This window comes from Natrix helvetica (genome assembly GCF_964273705.1).
Source record: "Natrix helvetica genome assembly, chromosome: 1".
NCBI classification, from domain to species: domain Eukaryota; kingdom Metazoa; phylum Chordata; class Lepidosauria; order Squamata; family Natricidae; genus Natrix; species Natrix helvetica.
The window spans coordinates 174429095-174454128 of NC_138548.1; positions in this window are offsets into that span (position 1 = coordinate 174429095).

Below are 25034 nucleotides of genomic sequence, written 5' to 3' on the forward strand. Positions count from 1 at the left end.
GCCTACTACATGGAAATCCAAGAATAGCATTTATATCATCTATTTAACTTCCAGCCTGCATTTTAAAACATATTCTGCCTCTTTCTCCATTTTATGGTTTCATATGTATTTCAGAAGAGCTATTCGATAGCTTTTGCTGCTTTTGTATGATCGCAATTTGCTTTTTCTTCCAGCTGTGGATTTACTGACCCCATCATGGTGATAGATTCATCCTTTCCTGCATTACTGAGCTTCTGTTATTGTATTTTGCAAGTTGAGAAACAGACAGCAGCTGGCAAAAGCTGCCTTTCACTGGGCAGAAAGCAAAACTGGCAATTTCCCCTCTGCTTAGATGGTTCTCATTTTCTGCTTCCTGACAAGACACTTGTTTTCATTCATTGTAGACCAAATTTATTTTGAACAATTGACTTTCATTCCAAATCCAGCCCTGGGTCTTGATTGTGCCAGCAGGTCAGAGTTTAGCACAAGACACAGAGTGCTGTCTGCTCTTCTAAAACCCAAAAGCTGAATTTTAAAGACAATACAAAGGCTGTAGAAAAGGAGCCCAGGTTCTTCCTGAAAAATCAGCAGCTCTTCCCCATTCTGTGATTTTTCACAATTGCCTGGTATTATCAAAAGCAGTGGTGTCAAACTCAAGGCCAGGGAGCCGGAGCCAGCTGCTGGGGTGCTTAGATCTGGCCTGCGGGGCTGACTTGGAAACAGCAAAGGACCGGCATACAGTGCCTCTGCCAGCAAAAATGGAGCGTGGGAGCCCCGCAGGTGGTCTCATTGGCAGAGGGTTGCAGGAGGCCATTACAGCTGAAAATGGAAGTCGGAAGCCTGTTTTCGCTGGCAGAGTGCTTGGGCCACCAAAGGCATCCCTGACACGAGTGACATTGAGCTGGCCATGCCCACCCTGGCCTCCAAAGTCAAACACAACCCTGATGTGGCCCTCAACAAAATCGAGTTTGACACCCCTGAGCTAAAGGATCTTTAGCTATTTAGAATGAAAGCAATGTTTCTTGATTTGGGCATACTTTCAAGGCCACACGCATCATTTACTGTAGGTCACCTTGTAGCAATGCGTGTTATAACTGTTTTCCACCATGCAGGAATGACACAGAATAAGGTACCATGCATGGTTGGTTCCCACCGCAGTGTACTGTTTATTTTATTTATTATTCATTAGATGTATGTGCCATTCATCTCACCTAGAGGTGACTACAGTAGCTATGGAGCTACCGTAATGTTAATGCAAGTTTGCACGTTTTTGTGAAGATGGGAAATATGGAATACGTGAGACCTCATCCAAAGCAGGCCATCGATACACCAAGATTTGCTCTGGAAGGATTTAGGGAATTATGAAGATGCAATAAGGTGTGGTTCCCAAACTAACAGAAAGTTACATGTGAACGGGGAGTGACAGTGGAACTCAGATAGAAAAAAGTACCAGCATGCTAAAAATGGGCTTAGCCTTGTTGAAAGCTATTAAACTCTATGGGAACTGTAGTCCTTTGGAGTCATCACATAGAATAAGGTGCCATACATGATGGGTTCCCACCACAGTTCTTCTGGAACACAAGTCTAGTGTTAGAGTTGATTGTGAACTGTATCAGTGGTGGGTTGGGTTCCTACCGGTTCGGTCCGGTTCGGTCGAACTAGTAGTGGTATGGTGGCCTGGGTCACTGGAACCGGCAGTGACTCAGGCCTGCTACACCCCTGAACTGGTTCCCCAGTCGTCGTCACTGCTGCCGCCATCTTGTTTTTTAGTTCTGCACATGCGCAGAACAATTTTAATTAAATTGTGCTTGCACGCACAGCGCACATCCAGCATGTGTGCGCAAAGCGCACGCATGAGCAAACCGGCAGTAAAGCCAGCCGGAACCCACCCCTGAACTGTATGTGTGGGCAAGCCTAGTTTGTTTCATTCAGAAACAAAATAAAAGTTTGTAAACCTATATATTTGCCTTAACTCTCTGAATTAAAAAGAAAACCAAATAGCGTTGGAGGCGTCTCTTTATGGCTTTTAGTATGACATTCTTCCTGACTGGAATTGCTTCTCGGTATCTATATTTTATAGAATACTATTTTATTGTTCTACTGTTGTTTTATTTTGTATTATGGTATTTCAGTATATTATGACCTGTGGTTGCAACAATAAACTTCTTTACTCACTTGGGCAGAGATGCCTCTCTCCAGGAGTTTCTTTGCTGCATGATAGAAGGAAACAGCTGTCCACTATGGAACACAGCAGAGGAAATGATCAGGTGATTTTGTTCCCACCCTGTACTGGAAGGGTATTTCTCCAGGAGTCTCTGAGAGAGCCCTTGAGGAGTATTTGCGGGCTTGAAAGCGTGCCATGGAAGACATGGCTGAAGTCCAAGGCAAACCTGACAACTTTCATGTTCTAGTGGGGCACTTGTGGTTTTCAGCTCAGCAAAAGAAATAAATGATTTTTGACAGTCTGTTTGCTAAACTTTGAGGCAGGCAGCTGTGGGCCATCAAAGCAAACAAACAACTTCAAATTTAATGTTTTTGTAAAAATCTGCCCCCCTTTTGTATTCAGTTTAAAACAAAACAAAACCAAAATCACTCAAGATCTCTGATATGTTCTATACTATGGTATCATCATCATCATCATCATCATCATCATCATCATTATTATTATTATTATTATTATTATTATTATGGTTGATTACCCAGTCAGCCAGATGTTTGGATGGAATTTGGTATTTTTATTTACCTATCAAAAATTTCCCAAGGATCTGGGATGGGCAGATGCAGTTTGGTTTTGAAGGTATTGTCGCAGGTGTCAACCTGCAAAATGGCTTCGGCTGAAGCCATTCTCTCTCATGCTAACTTCTTTTTTGTTTCTTGGTTGCCATTCACGGGGGATGGATGGGGGAATCTTAGGAATGTGGAGCCTCAGCTGCTAGGCAAAACACCTAACAGCCAGCGTGTGAGCCAAGGCCATGTCAACGGACACGTGTCGGAGCTGAGCGGGAACCTGTGGCTGATCTGATTGGCCCATGTGACCTAAAAGACACAGGGGAGGGGAGAATCCTTTTCTTTTAACTGTCCCTAGGCATGGGAACTATTTAGAGCTAGCTTCACCTTTCTAATTGCCAACACGATGGACTCAATAAAGAACTTTCTGAACCTAACCCAAGTGTTAGAGTCCTGATTTCCAGACTTCATTGTTTGGAATGATGACAGCAGGATGTAAACTGTTCCAAACAAAGCTGCCTTTTGCAATTGACCGATGATAATTTTTGTTAAAGATTTTTTTTTTATTTTAGTTAAACAAAAACACAAAAAAAGAATCATCCTTCATTACATCTTATAGAAAGGGTGTCGATTGGTTACAAATAACTTTCTTGCATTTCATTCCACAGTCATTACTTGTAGTTCATATTATATTATACGCTTTAAATCAAAAATCTTTATATATCTTACTATCAATGTACCGCAATTTTCATTTGACTACAATTATTTGAAGGTGCTTTTGCCTGAACTTATTCATACTTAAAAACACAACCACATAATGGCATTTGTTAGCTATTTCAAAAATCATCCAATAACATTACACTTTTATGACATATTCTGAGTAAAAATCAATTAATAAAGTTTCTAAGCCTTTTTTCCCCTTCCCCCTCCCAATTCGCTGTTTAGAATTTATATCCAAGTTGCTTTTACCAAAACCAGAGCATGTATATATTATGAAACAATATCCATTGACATTTCCTTGTTATTATAATTAGCACAAAGTCATTTACTATTTATATCCCAACTCCTCTCATCAAACCCAAAAAACATTACACCTTTATGACAAAACCTAAGTAGAAGTTTGTTAATAGAATTTATAGGTCTTTTTCCCAGGTCGCAATTTGCAATTTATATTCAGATTTCTTTTACTAGTTTGCCAGTACATATATATCATTAAGTTGTATCCATTATCATTCCATTATTGTCAATTATAATTATTTAATTGTTGACGAATAAACATTTAATAACAATCTAAAACAATCTAAGAATTACTAAATTCCTACTTATTGCTCAACCAAAATTAACTAATTTTTTATTATCAATTTTCATTGTCAACCTGTATCTTTCCAGTATCAAAACAGTCTTATCTCTCTTGCCAATTGTGGTGTCAGTCTTCTTTTTATCTCCTTTATAAGGTTTTTATAGATTTCTCTCCGCACTTTGTTGCTTGAAGGATCTCTCAGGTAATCTCGTTGCCCTCCAATTATAGCTTGTTTTTGGTTGTCAATCGTGCTTCTGAAAGAGTTTCTCTTCTTAAAACCATCATCATTACCCTTTTTTTTCTTCTGTATCTTGAAATCTGGGGTAGAGCTCCAATTCGTCGAAATCCCTCTTCCATGTTCCCTTCATTCCACTTTCACTCACATTTGCTCCATTAATAAATTCATCTGTTGCCTTGTCTTCATCTTCTATATCTTCAATCTCCCCTTTAATTTTGGGGGCTCCAACCCCTTCATCTTTTGCTGTGAGGAATACTAGTTTTTCCAACATCTTCTCAATTCTCCCATATCCTTCCAATAAATTTTGAATTCCAGCCAAAATATTTTGAAATTTTAAGGTTTCCTCATCTAAATTGATCCATGTTTCCAAAAAAGAAGAAAGAAAAGAAAAAAACTAATAGCCACTGCCACTCTAGCCTTCCAGGCCTCTTTTATTTTTTAATTTTAGGTTGACTTAAGCACAAGTTTTTTTGTGCTCTTCAAAAGATAAGGGTTCTGTTTTGTTTTGTTTTTCCCCCTTACTCTCCCCTGCCAAAATAGTTCTCAAAGGCACCTGCAAAAACAATTCGTGCCCTTGGCTCTTTATCAGTTTGTGTAAACAAATTGCAAACCCTTCAGCTACAAAGTCAGTGAGATCAAAGAGAAAAAATAAGAGATACATTGTCTGAAAAACTCCAGGCTCTGACTTCCAAGTGGCAGTGTTGCTACTTTTCACTTTCACTATCTCTGGCTTATTGGGAACAAAGTTCTTTAATAAAATTTAATAACAAGTAATAGGAAGAATTGTTAAAAATAAAAAGGAAGGTTTTAGTCCAGAAATCAAAAAATAAAGTAACAAAGAGCAGAAGAAGAAGAAATTGATCTGTTCACTTTAAGAGAAGAAACAAAAAACATTGCGAGCACTTCAATCCACAAAATATAGTTACAAAGAAAAAAAGCTTTCCAAAGCAATCCAGTATAAATTAATTTTGCAGCTTAATTCTTGCTTGAGGATCTAATTTGGCTTTTTTTTAAAAAAAAAAGTTTCTTTGGGCAGTCTTTCCCAAAGTAGAAAAAAATATCACCAGATGGACTCACTTTCTCTTTTCACTTCCTTCCTTCCGGAGCCGTCCCGACTTCATCAGCCTGAGGCTGCCTGTTTACTGCCGGCTTGAAGAGCTTCCCTTGGGTCAATCAGGGACTTTATTGATGATATTCAAGAGGTGCACCAGATGTTTTGGAATTCAACCAAGGCGATTATGACTGCTGGTACTATCTTTGTTTTCTTTTGCCACAGTCATTCTACTTCTATTTGCAGGTCTTCGTTGTTTGTGATTTTCCTCAGGTCTCTCTCTCTCTCTCTCTCTCTCTCTCTCTCTCTCTCTCTCTCTCTCTCAATATTCACTATCCAGACTTTTTTGTCTTTCTTGTTGGTATTAAATCTGGGGGAGGAGATGTTATGTGGCAGGTGCTTGTGTATTTGAATTATAAAATCCCAGAGCACATAAGCATCCTCGTTTTCTATTATTTAGTATGGTAGTCCCACCAGTTCTCACTTGAAGACAAATGATATTTTTGCAGTTATTTCAATGCATTACAGTTGTTACTTTGTCATGCAATTGTTTGTCCAATCTTTTTGTAGCAGCTAACTACATGGTCTACTGTTTCGTTGGCTTCTTTGCAGAGGCAGTATTTGTGGTCTGTTGCTGTCTTCTCAATTCTGGTTTTGTTCTTAAGGCTTTGGACATTGGCCCAATCCAAACTTCATTACAATATCTTGGCTGTATATATGGACAGTGTTGAGCAGCAATTCAATTTCAGATGTGGTTTTTCCATGCAGCTTCAGATTGTCTATGTAAAGGATATAGGATAGCTGGGCAGATGTTTTTGATGTTTGATAACCATGGCCTGACTTGTTACGTACAGAATTATTGACAGGAGAATCAATGCAATGACAAACAGTAATGGTGATAGTGAGTTTCCTTGAAAGATTCCTCTCTTTATATGAATCTATCCCAGACAATATCCATTGACTAGTAACTGTGTCAGGGACGCGTTGGCTCAGTGGCTAAGATGCTGAGCTTGTCAATGAGAAAGGTCGGCAGTTCGGCGGTTCGAATCCCTAGTGCATTGTAATGGAGTGAGTGCCAGTTACTTGTCCCAGCTTCTGCCAACCTAGCAGTTTGAAAGCATGTAAAAGAAATGCAAGTAGAAAAATAGGAACCACCTTTGGTGGGAAGGTAACAATGTTCTGTGCACCTTCGCTGTTTAGTCATGCTGGCCACATGACCACGGAGATGTCTTCAGACAGAGCTGGCTCTTTGGCTTTGAAACGGAGATGAGCACCTAGAGTCAGGAACGACTAGCACATATGTGCGAGGCGAACCTTTATTTAGTGTCTTCCATTGTGCCAGTAATCTTTGCACAAAGCTCCTGACATTCCTTCTGACTCCTGTTATTTTTACGCACATGACTATCCAATCACATGGCAAGGAGTTAAATGCCTTCATGTAATAAATCCAAGCTATATTCAAGTTGGTCTTCCTTTCTCTTCCAATTTTCTAAAATCTAAAAAATCAGCAGCTGATCTTTTGTTCCTCTGCTGTTTGGAAACTTTCTTTTTCTGCTCAGAGCCTGTTTTCAACTAGACACAGTTGGACTGCATTAACTAATACAACATCATTTAGCAACTTGAAAGTTGTTGTTAAGCAGGTAATTGTCCTTTTGCTGGAACTTTTATTATCAGGTAAGTTTTACCTGATGTTAACCAATCTTCAATTTTACTTCCTTGTGGTATGTTATTAAACTACTTGGCAACAACTGGATATAGACCAGTCAGATGTTTCAACCAAAAATTATGCAGTTCATCTCACCTAGTATGAATTCTGGATCTTCTTTGCTCTTTTTTCCACCATTCCTGCTGTTTTTGCAAGTTATTTCATTTCAGCTTCTTTTCTATCCTTATCCACTTCCTTTATCCAAGTATCATTCTTGTATTTCTTTGGTTTGTCCAATAACTGCACTCAGAAATGCTTCATTTCTTCTTTGTCTGTGTTAAGTAGTTCATTGATGGATAATTTGATAATTTAACAAAGTTGGAGGGGACCTTGGACGTCTTCTAGTCCAACCCTCTGCTTAGGCAGGAAACCCTACACCATTAATAGATTAGTAGAAACATTTGAGATTCGACTGAAATTAAGAGATTTTGCCTATAGTGTGTAATTCAAGCTTCATATCTGATCTTTTTGGCTGTAGCTGTTATTTGCTGCTTTGTTATTTCCAGTTACTTCCTAGATTCTCCTTTTCTAAGTGGAATATTTGGGTCCAGTATGTTTTTAGTCTTCTTATTCTTCAATTTTCTTTCATCTCTTCCTTTTTGGTTGCATCTAGTCTTAGCATGCTGATCTTATTTTCCAAGTTAATCTTCTAATTTTGTGGCAAACCATTTGGCTTTTTTAATGATTTTACATCCAAGATATTCAATTATAACTGCAGCCATACTGTATATGTTGTTTCTTGCAGTGAGCTGGTGCTTATATTTGATATTACAGTATTGGCATTTCTGAATACTTGTGCTAGTTGTTTCTTTGGAATGAACTTCAATGCAGGCAATCTTATTCTGTTGTTTTCATGGTATTCTAGATGCTCAGTTATTCTTTGTTTCAGTTTATATTCTTTGTTTTAATTCATCTTCAATTCATAATCTTTTAGTTAGAGAACTTTCTTCCTTCTGAGAAGAAGGTAAAGGAGAGGGTGTCTGGTTTGGGAACAATAACAATAACTATCCCAGCCTTCTCTACCGCTGACTCCACCTGGCTTGCCTCTACAGTCTAAGCCCCTTCTGGCAACGCTTCGATTTCTTTGCCCTGGTAGGCCTTTACTGATTTTCCAATTCTGCTTCTGTGAATACTTCATTTCATATTATACATTGACATTGATTTGCTAGCCTCTGTTATGTTATTTCTGACTCTGGATATTGTTCTTTCCAGAATTGGTGCATTCTTTTCAGATATGATCTTCTCGTTGGACTTATTTGTAATAACAAATTGTTCTTTGTTTTCAATCTTTGTATATTTGTCCCGGGTAAACAATTTTTGTTCCAGTCATCTTGCAGCTGCTGGCTGGGGTTGTTCAGCCAACAATCCTGAGTTCTGTAGCCCATTGGTCACCAGATGTTCGGGATCTCCAATACCTAGTGTGGTCCTTGTTGACCCAACCAATGGCTGATCTTGTATGGTTTTCTGTAAATTTTGTCTCTCCATATTGCATATGGGAGAGATGCTCTTCATTTCGCTCCTCTGATAAGACCTGCCCAAAATGATTGAACCTCTGACATAGTTCCCATCTTCCTCATAGCACACAAGCCCCACAGCCATATAAAGGTAGTCTATATATTTACTCTTGATTTTGATTTGCTGAAAAATTCAGTCAGCTAAATGAAAAAAAAAATGTCATTTTTATGAAATGCATATTTGTATGTCTATCTGTCATTTCTACTTTTTCAGATTACCCGATCAGTATTTGTATTTGTTATCTAGTTATCTATAAAGTAATTCATTTTCTAATGGCATTTCTAATCATATCTTTCAACAAAAGAATTCTAATGTTCCTTTTCTAAATAATAAAGTATAATTGCTCGTGTTTAATTGCAATTTTGTCCAACTATGTGACAACACCTAACAAATCTTTATTTTTAAAAAAGCTAAGCAGGACTAAACACACACAGTACTTGGAGGGGAGATCATTAAAAAGTCACAAGGTTGCAGTCTTGGTGAGAAGAAGTTAGTGGAAATCCAATGAAAGACAGACCATAATGCATTTTCTCCCATCATAAAACATTGTGCGCTTCCCCATCCCATAATCACATGGCCAGATTTCAGGCAATTTGCAATCAGCACACATTTATAACTTGTTGGAGCATCATTCAGTCATGTAACCACAATTTGCAATGATTTTTTGTTGAATTCCAACTTTTTTGCTCCTTTCAGCAAAGAACACCCATTTGGGAAAATGGATTTGCTTAATGTCCACATGCTTGGACTTACAACTACATGATTTATTTAACAACCACTGTAAAAACAATTGAAAAACCAGGTTTAATGTCGGTCCCTCGACTTAGTGACTGCAACAACTTTTGACCAACTTCTGGTCTCCATTGTCATTCTAAGTAGAGAATTACCTGTAGATGTAGATGTGAATGTGGAGGTGGAGGTGAAGTGGAGGTGGATGTAGATACAGATAATATATTTATCCTACCCATTCTGATCGGCTAATACATTTCAGTTAAAAGGACACTATCAGACTTACAGGAAGAGAGCAGCTATATTATCTTCTGTTGTTAATGAGCTCCTTTTAGTCTTTAGAGATTTCTTTTCCATAAAGGGAAATGCATGGATAGGTTTAGCTAAATAAAATAATAGGTTTGAGAAAAGAAATGTACCCAAAACTGTTTTGGATGTGTAAGACTGAGCCAGCAGTTCTAAGTGCTGCAGAAGACCCTCTAGCATTAGGGAATCTAACATGTTCTTTACAAAATGGCACGCCTGCCATTAACTATTTATAAACATGTCCACAAAGCAGCAAAATGCATGTCTTTCTGGTATTGAACTTTCCATTTGTCTCTGGCTACATCACCAGCTACAAGTCCTTTTGGCTTTACTGTAATCCAACTACAGTGCTATGTATTCTTGCTCTCTGCTGTTCCACAATTGTTGGTGAGATCCCTTCTGGCCTTGGGAAGCCCATCTTCCAGCATCATGTTGACAATATCCTTTTTGTGAACAATATTTTGTTTTCTGAGCAGGATACAAGGATGGACTACCTTTTCCTTCTCCTGTGGATTGTACTTCATCTCATCTATCACCTATTGCAATGTCCACCATGGGTAACATTTCTGGGAATGTACAGTTCCAATTTATCATAGCATCCTTAGATGGGCAAGTTCTTTCCCTATAACAAGACAATGATCCTCTAAGGCTACCATTTCCAAAATGTGCCCCACGGTACCTTGGTGTGCCAGAGAAAACTCATAAGCCATCACAGGATGTTTTAAAATGTTTGCGGCATCCATTTTCACAGCTGGGGGATTGGTGATCTTTTGGCCTACAGCTTCGATGAAAAAATAATAATAACTGCAGCACTAAAGGTACTGTGAAGGAAGAAAGTTGAGGAACTTCTGCTCTAAGGAGATAGCACTTTTTTAGTACAATGCCTGAAGTGTTAACCATTTATGTAACATGTAAGACTAGTTTTCCTTAATATACAAGAGATGTTTGCTTTTCTGTTTTCCTCCTTCCTTCCTTCCCAATAATAATAACAACAAAAGCAATTAGAGTAACAACTTCTAAAAAGTCCCTTGTAGATCATGCCTCGCATTGAATGAGAATGTGAAAAGTAAAGACGTCTGAATAAGGAAATACATGTGTTTGATTTTACCATAGAAATCCCTAGACAGAGGCAATGATTCTGCCTTTTCTGGCAGTAATGCACGGTGATTTTGAAACTGAAATCCGAAATAGACATGACATGTAATTAACAATTGCATGAATTGCTTTCTTTTTAAAAAGTCAAATGAATTACAGATGGAGAGGGCTGGTGTAAGGAGATTTGAATTCTCTCCCTCGCACAAATTAACAAACAGAAACATACCACACATACATTAGACCTGGCCAATATCAAGTGTTTGCATAGCAATTTAGATTTTTTTTAAAGCTTTTGGCACAATTGCTAATTGCAGGAGTGCTGTCTGTCACCTTCAGTTTTGCCTTTCATGTATCTTAGATGTCATGTTCCCAAATTCATTCCAACACACTCAATATGAAAGAGAAAATGTAAATTGAAACCATCAGTCTGTTCTGATCCTTGCTCAATTCAGTGAAAATCATAGATATAGGGACTAGACAAGCTATAACCCATTGGATTATCTTTTCAGAGATATTTCCTTACCTAAACAAAGAGAATGAATAAAGGTGGCGCAATATGAGCAGTAAGAGCAGATGTGACTTGCCAGCCTACTCGTTGACTTTGTGTGCAGGAAGCTGGCAGGGAGTGTCAGTAATTATTTCTCCTCCTCTTCAGATGACTGCTGAAGTGACCGTAACTCTCCCAAGTATCATTCTCATGGATATTATGGATCCCATTAGCCCATTTAAGTTATTTTGGTTCAATAATTATTGCCCTATGCCTTTTAATTTCTCAATTGAATGTTATAAATAGAGTTTTAATAGAATACTAGTTAAGTCATGAACCATTGGATCATTCTTCTTTCCACATATAATATAGGCTTATGCCATTTCCCTTTCCCTCATAAACCTTAGGAGAGCCCCATAAAGCAGCCCACCCCTCCTCCTCCTCCACCTCCACCTCGTTCTCCTATCTGTGGAACAGCTTGCCACATCCAGGGAAGTGATGGCTTCTGAGGAAAACTGCAGCCCTGCTCCCCATTGTAGTATGTCCCCAAAGATCCCTTTCCTATAGGGAGAAAGAGGGTTCATCCAGCAGGGTTCATCCAAGTCACTCCCTCATCTTTCCTTTACCAACCACTGCCATTAAGAGATTTCAAATTTGGGGCTTAGTTTCAAAGGAGTCAATGGCCACTCATCTGTCGGGCCTTGCCACCAGCTGATTGGATCTGGAAATCAGAGGGAAGCAGGAAAAAAAGTGGAGATATGCCCCTCCCATTTTTCCTTGCCGCGCACATCCTATTGGTTTCTTGGAAGTGTAGTTGGAAGATACGGTGGCCTTGAAGCAGCCACAACTTTTCCAAATTTCATTTCTAAGGGAGTCATAGATCCCAACATTATTTAAATTAGTCTGTTACTTTAACTTTAAAGAATAAATTAGCAGGTTACCTTACTTCAAAAATGCTTGTTCAATACTTTCCAGTTTCTCCCTATTGAAAGTTGCAAATAGACACGAGAGTTTATATGGGGGAAGGAGGAGATAGAGACAGAGATACATACATACAAATATGTATTAAGAACTTTGCTTTCCTAAAAGCTATTCTAAAATTACTTAATTCATGGAGAGGCAGTTTGATATCTTCCTGAGATTTTAGACAGTAAGTTTGATAGCAAAGACTGTGTGACTTGTAGCCCCAAACATTCTAGAAAGTTTCAGGTCATTAGCTATGATTTGCACTGTAATAAACTTGCAATATTTTATGTTAACAATAATGTGGCCTATTACATTTATTTTTATATCCTTACAACTTGGCATTGAGAATATGTATATATTTAAGGACTGCTGTAAATAGAAGTTAAGTAGTGGCCAAATGTCTTTTTTAGTATTAAAGATGCTAATAAGATAAATTACATTCTAAAATTTTGGGAGGCCTGAATGGAACTGTGGGAGCACAATCAGTGGGATTCAATCAGTTCGCACCCATTTGGGAGAACCAGTTGTTAACTTTCAAAGCAGTTCGGAGAACCGGTTGTTGGAAGAAATCTCCTTTTGTTTTTTTTTCCACTTTACAGGGCTAATTCTGTAAGGAAGGAAGGCAGGAAACATTCTGGAATTGTTTCTAGCCTAATCTTTATTGCTCTGCTTATAGAAACTGCCTCTCTGATTAACTCTTATTACATTGTAACAGCTAAGGCGAAACGGCCATCGATGTGAGTGACATTGAGTTGGCCATGCCCACTCAGTCACATGATCACCAAGCCCCGCCTACCCAGCTGGTCATTAGGGCAGAGAACCAGTTGTGCCATTTCTGGAATTAAAATCATAGTTTTGATTGATATGGCTTCCCTTTCTGAAACTCAACCATCTGAAACCATCTTTGAAAAATGATTCTCCCTTATTGCCTTTGGGGTCATGAATGTGGTTAAAATAACCTTCCAGCAAAACATCAGGCAAATCAGACTAATTCCATTCATGTGACCAAAAACTATTACTATCTTATTGATTAAAATATTTTGAAGAGGACTGGTATTCTTCTGCTTAGTTTATTGTCTAATATAGAAATTAAGCCAAACTTAACATAACATGTAATGACAAAAATCCTAGGAAAAGGGCAAATTGGTTTAAATCAGAACACTGTCCAGATTCACTGTTTAGTTTTGTTCCATTTAGCAGAAAAAATATACAAAACAAAAGAATCCAAGTTGTTGGCAGCTTGTATTGATTTAACATCAGCCTTTGATCCAATTTCTCTAAGCAGCTGTGGAACAAATTACTACTATGGATAAGAGATGGTTGTTTTGGATCCAAACTTTAAATTAGAATACATCAGTTCAAGTGTACTGTAATAACTATTGTTGAAGTGGATGGCATTTTTTGGCCAGAGAAACACATCAGGGGCTATATCTGATCAGCAACAGTGGGGGTTGAGAAGCCAATCATGCACAACACTAACCGGGCTGAGATTTGGACCTTCTGGGTGGATATATCTATTCCAAAGGAGCATGGAATCAACCATTCTATGGTAGCAAAGCCCTCTTGAAGATCTGTAGCAAAGCCCTCTTGAAGATCAAAAATTAAAGTAGAGGATTACGATGAATTAGGGACTGCACTGAGAAGAAACTCCAGTGCTGTGTGTACATGACAGAACAGTGGACAATAATGTCAGTGTTCCAAATAACATCCAAAATTAAATCAGAGTCCAAGGCAAAGTATTGCTCTAAGTTCCAATTTATTAAGAGACTCATGTTGGCACATCTGGGAAAAGCCAAATCTGAGCTTCCTGGGTTTTCCCCACCCAGTTGAGATCTTACTCCCACACCCACAAGTCCTTCACATGGTCCAATCTTCCACTGCCATGCTGGCAATTCCACCCATCCAGTTCCGGTCAGGTGCAGAGGTGTAGAGACAAAGGATGACCTTGGATTCTAGAAAGGAATTTTATTTTGACAACATCACATTCTACTCCTTACTATTCCTCCTCCCAATTTCCCACTAATGAAACAGCATAGTAGAATAGAATATTAGTGTGGCAGGCCAAAGATCCCAAAAGGAACTGGCTGCAGGCCTGACAAATAAATTATAAAAATTATTTCTACCACATCAATTCTCTTTTCCATGGAAGACTGTTAGAGTGTAGCTCCCAATGCCATACACTACACTAGGGATGTCAAACTCAAGGCCCACGGGAAGGATCCGTCCCCCAGGATGCTTAGATCTGGCCCATGGGGCTATCCAGGAAACAATGAAGGACCGTCTCACAGTGCCTTTGCCAGCAAAAACTGAAACTGAAAATATGGCTCTCCCAAGCTCTGTTTTCACTGATAGAGGGTTGCAGGAGGCCATCCCAGCCAAGGAGCTGAGGAGTCTGTTTTCGTTGGCAGAGCCCTCGGGCCACCACAGGTGCCCCTTTAACACAAGAGATGTCAAAGTGGCCACACCCATCCTGGTCATGCCCCCCTAAGGTCAAACATAACCCTGATGCAGACCTCAATGAAATCGAGTTTGACACCCCTGCCAAACAATAAGTAAACAAACAAACAAATAAATGTAGTCCCAAAAGCATCTGGAAAGAAATGGTGGGAAATTACTCATCGTTTCTTTAATAACTTGGAACAGATGTTAAGAGGAGCAGTGACTCCTCCCTTCCAACCTTCAATGAAGTAACACCAGTTTGATTTTAAGGGCAAAAAATCCACCCATGATTCTAATAAGTCATCTTCATCATCAAAATAAGCAAAAAAAATCACTCCATAGTCGATTCTCAGGCATGACTTGGCTAAATATTGTAAACAGTGAAGCTAGATGATCTCCTAATTGTAATACAAAGAAATCAGAAGTGTTACAGAGATTTGTGTTCCAGGATTTAAAGTCTAGGTTGCTTGCTCCTTTTTTCATATCAACATTTTTTTCCAATTTTTAATGTTACATTTCCCCATAAAATTAATTTAGATTGGGGGGGGGGAGAGAGATTATATCTATTTTTATTACAAAATACATTCTGTAGCTTTCTAACTGATGTAATTGTTAGCAGTGGTTTCATTTTTTATTTTAGAGTTTTCATCTCATCTTTATTATTTTTATAAATAACTTAAGGTATTACTTAATATTCCTTCCTCCTCCTGTTTTCCCCATAACAACAACCCTGTGCGGTCACTTGGGATGAGAGAATGAATGACCCAAAGTCACCCAGCCAGCTTTCATGCATATGGCTCATAGTCTCCTGGTTTTAGCTTGGTGCCCTAACCACAAGACCAAACTGGAGTTCTATCGTATTTGGATCCTAGTACTGTACATTTAACAAAAATGCTGTAGATTTACATTCCAAAATTGCCCAAATTGAAAAGCATCACTTATTGACTTCAAGTATTAGTACTTGACAATAGGTAAATTTGATGAAATGGTTCCAGATTAAGAAAACTAATTCCTCCCTCATTGATAGGAATTGCATTTTCTGAAAATATATTCTTAGAATCAAAGAACCTCCTAGAAATTTTCTAAACAAAGAGTTTATTTTTTGGAAATATTTTCTGAATATTTTAGCAGGAAGAATATAAATTATTCTGGGAATGCTGTTCATTTGGAAACCAGTCACCTTTCCCCAAAGTGTAAAGTTCAATGATTGCCAGCTATCCATATCTGAAGAAACCTCTTTATGTAGAGTATTTGATTTATATTACATGTTGCTAATTGAGTTATATACTGTATTTCAGCATATCTAAATATTCAATGGATTCAGCAAAATATGGAATTGATACCCAAATGGATGGGTAAATAGATTTTCACCTGTTGGCATCAACTCCGATTTGGACCAGGTGATATAATATCTTGCTATCTATATAAAGGCATCTAACATTTGTATCAACACAGGAACAACTGTATGACGTTTAGAAATAAACAGGAGAGTGTCATCTGCAAATAAAACCATTTTAGGAGGTAGATGTGAAATATGGTTCTTCCTAAACTGGAAGGTTGGCTCCTGCTTCAGCAACTTCATTCTGTACAGGTTCAGCATGAGGATGCCAAGAAAGGTTGCTTAATAATATAATAATAATAATAATAAATATTTATTTCTTAGCCGCACCCTCTCCCGAAGGACTCGGGGCGGCGTACAACAAAACATAGGAAATAAATATATCGACATACATATAACAAAACATATACCAAGACATATATATGACATATACAAGGAGGAGGTGAACTGATAGATAAAAACAAGTAAAAACACAATGTTTAAAAACCCCTAAATAAATTGAATGCAATTAAAATACCCCAAATAAAAAACCCGTCAGGAGCGATATAGTTGGATCAAAGTTGAGCCAGGCCAGCAACTTGAAAAAGGTGGGTCTTGAGCTTTACACGAAAGGAGCGGAGGTCAGAGGTATTCCTAATATCCTGGGGGAGGTCATTCCACAGGGCTGGGCCCGCCACAGAGAAGGCTCTACTCCTAGGCGCCGCCCCTCGACACTGTCTGGTGGACGGCACCTGGAGGAGGCCCTCTCTGTGCGAGCGGATTGGTCGCAGGGATGTATGGGGCAGAATACGATCCCGCAAGTAACTAGGTCCTAAGCCATGGAGCGCTTTAAAGATTGTTATCAAAACCTTGAAACGCACCCGATAGACCACAGGAAGCCAGTGCAGCTCGCGCAGGAATGGTGTCACATGGGAGTACCTAGTACTCCCCATAATTACCCGCGCGGCTGCGTTCTGGACCAACTGTAGCCTCCGGGTGCATTTCAAGGGAAGCCCCATGTAGAGAGCGTTACAGTAGTCCAAGCGAGACGTCACCAGCGCATGAGTGACTGTGCGTAAGGCGTCCCGGTCCAGTAGGGGGCGCAATTGGCGCACCAGGCGAACCTGGTGGAACGCCCCCCTTGCCACGGCTGTCACATGGTCATCCATGGACAGCCGGGCATCCAGGAGGACGCCCAAATTGCGCGCCCGCTCCACGGGGGCAAGTTGAATGCCCACGATGGCCAATGATGGAATTAATTGGCTGAACCGGGGAGCCGGTACCCACAGCCACTCCGTCTTGGAGGGGTTGAGTTTGAGTCGGTTGTCATCCATCCAGATCCGTACGGCTTCCACACACCGGGACATCACTTCGATGGCCTCGTTGGGGTGGTTCGGGGTGGAAAAGTACAGCTGAGTATCATCAGCGTACAGATGGTATCCCACCCCGAAACCACGGATGATCTCACCCAGCGGCTTCATATATGTGTTGAACAGGAGTGGCGAGAGGACCGACCCCTGTGGCACCCCACAAGTAAGGGGGCGTAGGGTCGACCTCTCCTCCCCTGCCAACACACGCTGCGTCCGGCCAGAAAGGTAGGAGCCGAACCACCGCAAAACGGTGCCCCGGACCCCCAACCCCTCCAGCCGGCGCAGCAGGATACCATGGTCGATGGTATCAAAAGCCGCCGAGAGGTCTAATAGGACCAGGATAGAGGAACAACCTCTATCTCTGGCCCTCCAGAGATCATCCACCAACGCGACCAAGGCCGTCTCCGTGCTGTGACCGGGGCGGAAGCCGGACTGGCGCGGGTCTAGATAATCATTTTCCTCCAGATGCCGTGGAAACTGGTAGGCCACCACACTCTCTACAACCTTCGCCAAAAAGGGAAGGTTGGAGACAGGACGATAATTGGCCAGCTCCAAAGGATCCAGGGAAGGCTTCTTGAGCAAGGGTCTCACCACCGCCTCTTTCAAGGCGGCCGGGAGAGACCCCTCGCTCAGCGAGGCGTTCACTAGGTCCAGGAGCCAGTCTCGTGTAACCTCCCAGGATGCCAGTACAAGCCAGGAGGGGCACGGGTCCAATAAACATGTGGTGGGTCGCAGTCGTCCACGCATTCTGTCCAAATCCTCGATGGCAACCAAGTCAAACTCCTCCCAGGTCGATTCCTCAAGACTCGCCACGGACGTCTCCATTGGACCACTAACAGGGACCCAATCCTTCCGAATTTGAGCGATTTTATCCTGCAGATATTTCCCAAATTCCTCTGCTCTGCCCTGTAGAGGGGCCTCCCGCGGCCTCTGAAACAAGAGGGAGCGGGACACCCAAAACAGGGCGGCAGGGCGGTTCTCTGCGGATGCAATGAGAGTGGCACAATATTGGCGTTTGGCCACTCTCAATGCCACAAGGTACGTCCTTAAATGGGCTCGTGCCTGTGTTCGATCAAGTTCGGAACGAGAGGATCTCCAACGACTCTCTAGACGTCTCTTGCGGCATTTCATCACCCTCAGCTCCTCGGTAAACCAAGGGGCCAGGGTGGATCGTTGCCGCCGGAGAGGCCGCAAAGGCGCCACCCGGTTCAAGGCCCCGGAAGTCGCATTATTCCACGCGACCACCAGGTCCTCTACCCGGGGGCGGGTCAAGGTTACAGGAGGTGGCCCAAGCTCCGTCTGGAACCTATCTGGTTCCATCAGGCGCCTGGGGCGGAACCATCTAGTGCTTTCCGGTTCCGCCTCCCCGCAGCAGGAGGTAGCACCAGGGAAGTCAAGACGAAGGAGTGAGTGATCTGACCATGACAGGGGAGTGATGGTTAAGTCCCCTCCTCCCAGATCACTCAACCACTGGCCAGAGACAAAAACGAGGTCCAGAGTGTGTCCTCCCTCGTGTGTCGGGCCCTGAATCATTTGAGTCAGGTCCATGGCTGTCATGGAAGCCATGAACTCCCGAACCCCCTCTGATGCTTCTCCCATCGATGGCAGGTTAAAATCCCATCACTAAAAGTTTGGGGGTCTCAACCGCCACCGATGCGATCAGCTCGAGGAGTTCAGGCAGGGCCGCTGATGTATAGCGAGGAGCCAGGTATACTATCAGCAGGCCCAACTGTCTCCCAGGGCCCCATTTCACAACAAGGGATTCACATCCGGACGTCTGTGGCGCAGTAGACTCCCTCGGCTCTAAGTCCTCCCGAATAATTACTGCCACCCCACCGCCCCTTCCCTGGGCCCGGGGCTGATGAAATGCTCGGTAGCCTGGTGGGCACATTTCCACGAGGGGAAGACCTCCCTCGTGGCCCAACCAGGTCTCCGTTATTCCCGCGAGGTCCGGCTCCCCCTCTAAAATTAGATCGTGAATGAGGGGGGGCTTGTTAACAACGGACCTCGCATTGCATAACAACAGCCTCAGGCCCTGGGTCTGTAACTCTTGACCACCTAGACCGCGGGGATTGGTACAAGCGACCGGGTGTAACCAGCAACCACGGTCTCCCAACCGACTATAAGAATATCCACAAAAAAGCAAGGAATGGTTTAGATACCAGGGGACCTGTGGGAAGACCTCCTCATTAGGAATAGATCTCTCAGAGTTTTTTAGATTCTAAATGCTTGATTGGATAGCCCTTCATCCTATCTACTTGGGTTAGCCCCAACTCATGGGGATCAAACTGCTTCCAAAATGCAATAAAACAATAAGGTATAATTAAAGCCTGGGGAATATTAGGTAGAAAATAAAAGGAATTAGCCAACAGGTTAATCTAGAGTTTGTCTAGAGCAGATAACCACAGTTCCCTGCCCCATTTTTTCATAGATTTGATCAAGGGTGAAATTCAGCAGGTTCTGGAGAACCAGTAGCAGAAAGCTTGAGTAGTTTGGAGAACCAGCAAATACCACCTCTGGCTGGCTCCAGAGTGAGGTGGGAAGGAAGATTTTGCAATATCCTTCCCCAAGGAGTGGGAAGGGAATGGGGATTTTGCAGTATCCTTCCCCTGTCATGCCCACCAAGTCACGCCCACACAACCGGTAGTAAAAAAAACTGAATTTCACCACCTGCTTTAGTGATGAGGTGAGATTATCTGACTATGAATCTCGTTCTGCATAGAGAAGGGTAGATTTTGCATGTATAACAGCTCTGTTTTACTTAGCTCTAACTGGGTAGAGTTGTCCTGATTGTTTTTAAAGGTCGATTAATAAATCCTAAACCTTCAGATCACTTCCTCCCTTCTTTTATTTACAGAAAATCTTGGTTAGAAGACACTTTTACATCTTGAGATTCAGGGGTTGCAATGGGAATGTTCTGATAGCACTTTGTTTAAAATGTTGTAAGCCACAAGGGCGTGTTCCTTGTGTTTCAATTAGTCTATTAAACAGTCCAATTCCTCTGAAAACTGATTTTCTTTACATGAATGCATGGGTGTCCGACCTTAACCTTCACAAGAGGCTTACCTAATTCTTTGCTCACCATCTGGCACTCTCTTATTTATTCTATATGATCCATTACATTTGCAAGAGCTAGCAATCAATCAATCAATAAAGATGTAGTGTAGAACAGCCTATTTCCTTCTTCAGAGATCATTTGAGAAGGATGCTAAAATATATACTGAAATACCCTACAGGCGGTTCTTAATCAATTACAGTTGCTAGAAATTTTAGCAATCTCTTCTCCTAAGAGAAGTTGTGGAAAACTGAAGTTAGGCTAAAAGGGAACTGTGGGAAACCCCCATCCCCACCCCAGAAGAGTAAAATATTTTGGGAAATATTTTAAAAGGCAGGATAGAAGAGTTCATCTAAAGGAGAAATGGAAAAAATCTTAAGGGAGGCAGAAACCAACACCAGTCTCCCTACTCCCAAGTAGAAACTGAGGAGCCCAGCTTTTAGAAATGCAGATTTGGTCATCCATTCAAGACAAGATATTTTGAAACTCCTTGCAGCACAGCTAAAAAAGGCAGAATTATAGGATTAGTAAGCAACCCCTCACCCAAGATCCAACATAGGATGGAAGCCATTAGCCGCAATAGGAATTGCCCAACACCATTTCAGAACACAAGACCCTTCATTGCACCACCACCAGAACAGTTCAAACTTCAAAGTCACAGAAACCTATAAAGATCCATCCACTCATTCAACCATGTGTTCAGCTGCCCCAGAACTGGACGCTATCTTGGTGGTTCTGTTCAATAAACCAACTTTCCAATCAGCCTCCATATTGTTTCCAGTTTCTTTCTCCCAGCTTGCAACTGAACCAGATGGCTTTTCCTTTCAACAGAACTATATCAAAAGAGCCAACAAAGAGATTCCAAACATGTCTTAAATGCAAGAACTGCAGCAAAAACCAGTCCTGATTCAGAGACAGGATGTACCATCCAAAGGATCAGCTGAACCACATTGTAAGGGCTAATCAGAGGCCTAGGTGAGCAAAACAGGGCCAACAATCTAAAACCTGAGTACACAGTCAAGCTGTTTCTAAGTGCTATTTCCAGCAACCTGACTGCTCTTGGGCAGGGGTTTCTATACAATAAGAAGGTGAATCTCTATCCCATTTAGCTGACATGGGCAGAGGTAGGAAGGCAAATGACAGTGTGATTATATCATCCCCTCTTATCTGCAGGGCTTGCTTTGGATAACAATGTGTAATATGCCACTTCTGACAACAAAAGTTAACAAAGCATTACGATGTTATAGCTGATATATAAATAGTCATATTTCCATCTCTTCTTGGGAGGTAATATGCTATATCATAGCCCAAAGCAGTCACCAAAACGATGATTAAACTAACTAATGGCAGAACCCGATATAATTTTGCTTGCTTGTGCTGGTGGAATCGACAAAAATGATTTCAAAAATCACTGAACAGTCATTTCTGAAGAAGCCAAAATTAAATGTCCATACTTCTATGAGCATATTATAATTCCTCTTTAACATCAACTGCAGACACACTGAGAATGCTAGGAACATTCAAATAAAAATTGCAAAGTGGCTGTTTTTTTGTCAGCCAGCAGAATTCAGGATTATTGTCTTCTGCCTCTCTCTTGCAATTTACATCCAGTACAATTAAAATTGCACCGCATGTAATAAGTACAAGATTTATTTCCAAGTGTAGTTTTTTTTTACATATAATCAATTTTTCAAAACATTCAGTGATGTGAATGAACGATAAAGCTAGTATCAAATTTTCTTTACATCCTAAAGGGGATGTGGAGAATGTAATAGAAGAATTTAAAAGTCGGTGGGAGGGAGATTTTCCCATAGGAGTCTGAACATTCATATTCTCTGAGCCAACAAGCATTCCCAAATACTATTATAGCTTTGCAGATGTTGCTGACAATTCCAGCCTCAGTTGCATCAGTTGAAAAGTACTTCAGTGAACTGAAATGTCATTTGTCATAATTTAGTCACGTCCAAACAACCAGTACATTCCTGAGTGGTAGGAATAAACAGATTGTTTCAAATCCAGAGTGGTTTTAGTTCTGCATGTATTGAGTCCACTGCCTTAAATAATTGCATTAAACTATTTGTGATAGTTTATAATTATGAATTGAATTTATTCTAGGGTTTATGTTTTGATCTAAAAGTTTCTAACTGCAAACTAGATTGTTAGGCCTGAAGAAGTATGGAATCCCCTGGAAATATTTGATCTACCAAATATTTTTCTGTCTTTCTAGATTTTAGGTTTGCCTTTGACTTCATCTCGACAGACAAGTTGTGGTCCAAAGTTTAGAATTTCACAGAATAGGTAAAATGTTTCACATCACCTTCGTGACATTATCTAGGGTAGTTTTACTCAGCACTGTATTGTCCAGATTCTAAAAAACTGCATCAACTCATTAGCATAAAGAAGGAAAGGCTGAGATAGTTATTGCCAGTGTAATAAACTGTACCCCACATTAATAAGGGACAAAGATAGTCTTTAGGACTATCATGCCTATGGACCTAAGCATCTGTCTTTATGTTCAGTTTTTCACTGTACAATTCCCTTTGTTGGAATGCTTTTTGTTATCCCAAGAGATTGTTTAACATGCTGCTTTGGGCAGCAGTTTCTTTGGAAAAACTACTCTTGGTGGTCCACTTTGAGAAGTAAAGGGAACTGAACACAGGATATGTTACTTCATGCTTGTGGCATGCATGCTTCGGCCTTCCTGTGGTGATCAGGTTGGTATCCCCCCTGTTTGTATTGAGGGGCATTCTGAAGACAGAGCTATTCTGGAAACGATTCTAACCAGATTTGCTATATTTCTCTTGAAATGTTAGCTTTATTGCCATTGTGATTTGATTTTAAGCCCACTGCAGGTGTTTAAACTGATCTATCCTGAAATACAAATGGATTTTAAAAACTGGCATACAATGACGACTCTGTTAGAAGCAGTAATTTTAACTTAGACCAGAAATAAGATTTTGATTATCTATCCAAAGAGAAGATGACTATATAATCAAAAGATCATCAGCTTAATAGCTGTTTTGGTGATTACATTGTTAAGCAGAAAAAGCATTGAAGACTACTGCTAATTTCTATTCGCTGAATCTAATTATCTTAGATAAAGGGATACTGGTAGAGTGAAATAAAAATTATTGAATGGGCTATCACACATTATTATATAAGTTGATATTTTGACACACTGAATTCCTAAGGTCCCTTAATGGGACAATAATCATATGTAGTCCCACACAAAAAGAACTTGATAGAAAGAAGAATGAATCAAGTTTTCTTCTTCCCTTTGACTTAGTCAGAAATGACAGCATCAGACCAACCAAAGAAAAAAAGTTCAAAGAGTTCGACATTCAGTCTCTTCTAGAAGAGCCAAATAAATGAGGAAAGGAGTAATGAAAGTCAAATGATATCCAATGCTATCCAAAGTCTAATAATATTTTTAAGGGTTATATTTTAGACAAATATATGCATTGGGTTACTGTAGACCAGGGGTGTCCAAACTTGGGAACTTTAAGACTTGTGGACTTCAACTCCCAGAATTCCCCAGCCAGCCGGCTGGGGAATTCTGGGAGTTGAAGTCCACAAGTCTTAAAGTTCCCAAGTTTGGACACCCCTGCTGTAGACTAAGAATAGGAAAAATAACACTAGTTGTAATTGAATCTTGATAGGGATATGTCCATCAACCAGAAACATAGCACTATATTTCAAAGTTTGAGGAAAGCTAGTCATTTATGTGAATATTTAATAAGTGCTAATAACTGCCTGAAATGAGCTTATCATTCAGTGTAGACATGCTATGCCAAGTACATATTAAAATCAAAATAAATGCCTTATCACCTGGAAACACACACATCACAAAAGCTAAGTTGTGATAATCAGGATCCTTTGGTGAAGTTATTGCTTTAAGCAATGTTGTTTTGGCTATAGCTCAAGGATTCAGAATCTTAAATTTCGAAGGAAACTACTTGAATAGAAGGGTAACACTAAATTCATATTTAACAGGCTTAGTGATTATAAGAAAAGTTTTCATATAATCACTAAGCAGTTTGGCATCATGATTAAAGCCCCAGGACCATGAGTTCTAGTCCTACCAGATGGATGACCTTGGGCTTCTCTCTCTCTCTCTCTCTCTCTCTCTCTCTCTCTCTCTCTCTCTCTCTCTCTCTCTCTCTCTCTCTCCCTCCCTCCCTCCCTCCCTCCCTCCCTCCCTCCCTCCCTCCCTCTCTCTCTCTCTCTCTCTCTCTCTCTCTCTCTGCCCTAGGAAGAAATCAGTGACAAACCACTTCTGAAAATCTTGCCAAAAAAATTACAGTCTAATCCAGGCAATAAATACTGATCATGTATCAGTAATATAAATTGTCTGAAAATATTGGCTGACTTCTGCTGAATGAAAAAGAGAGCATTATAAGACAACATTTAAAGCACCCTTAAAAGCCTCCGTTAAAAGCTGAGTTTCATAAGTACTAAAAGTGTGAAGTGTGGAAATGCAACTTGATAGGTAGGCTACCATATCTGGGTTATGAAAATCCAAATTACTACATGGCAAAAACTCAGTCCCTTTGCTTCCCCCTATTTATCATCTGCAACTCAGGTCATCCTAGACTTCTGCAGCTATCTACTTCTCCAGATAGGTTGACCTTTAGCTCCCAAAAACCTCAGCCAACATGTATGGATGGTTAGAAATGAAAGAATTTGTAATCTAAAATATCTGTGGGTGGAAACTTTTCAGTCATCACTGAGATGGAGAGAAGAATCTTTGCTGA